The sequence below is a fragment of the Berghia stephanieae genome, chromosome 14 (genome assembly GCF_034508935.2).
Source record: "Berghia stephanieae isolate SIO BIC M18660-M18661 chromosome 14, UCSD_Bste_1.3, whole genome shotgun sequence".
Taxonomy (NCBI): Eukaryota; Metazoa; Mollusca; class Gastropoda; order Nudibranchia; family Aeolidiidae; genus Berghia; species Berghia stephanieae.
Genome location: NC_088373.1, coordinates 18,342,886 through 18,343,109, shown reverse-complemented (window position 1 = coordinate 18,343,109; position 224 = coordinate 18,342,886).

Sequence of the window (224 nt, the reverse complement as noted above, 5' to 3'; positions counted from 1 at the left end):
TTTTTAGTGGATTTGCCCTGTATAAAAGCTCAATTTTTTTTTTTTGCTATAAAAGATGTACAGTACATTTTGACACAAGGATAGGCATCAGCATCATCGTAATCTTTTACCACATCACCATCATCATCACCATCATCATCACCATCATCATCATCATCATCATCTCATCACCATCATCATCATCACTCATCATCATCATCATCATCATCATCATCGTGATCATC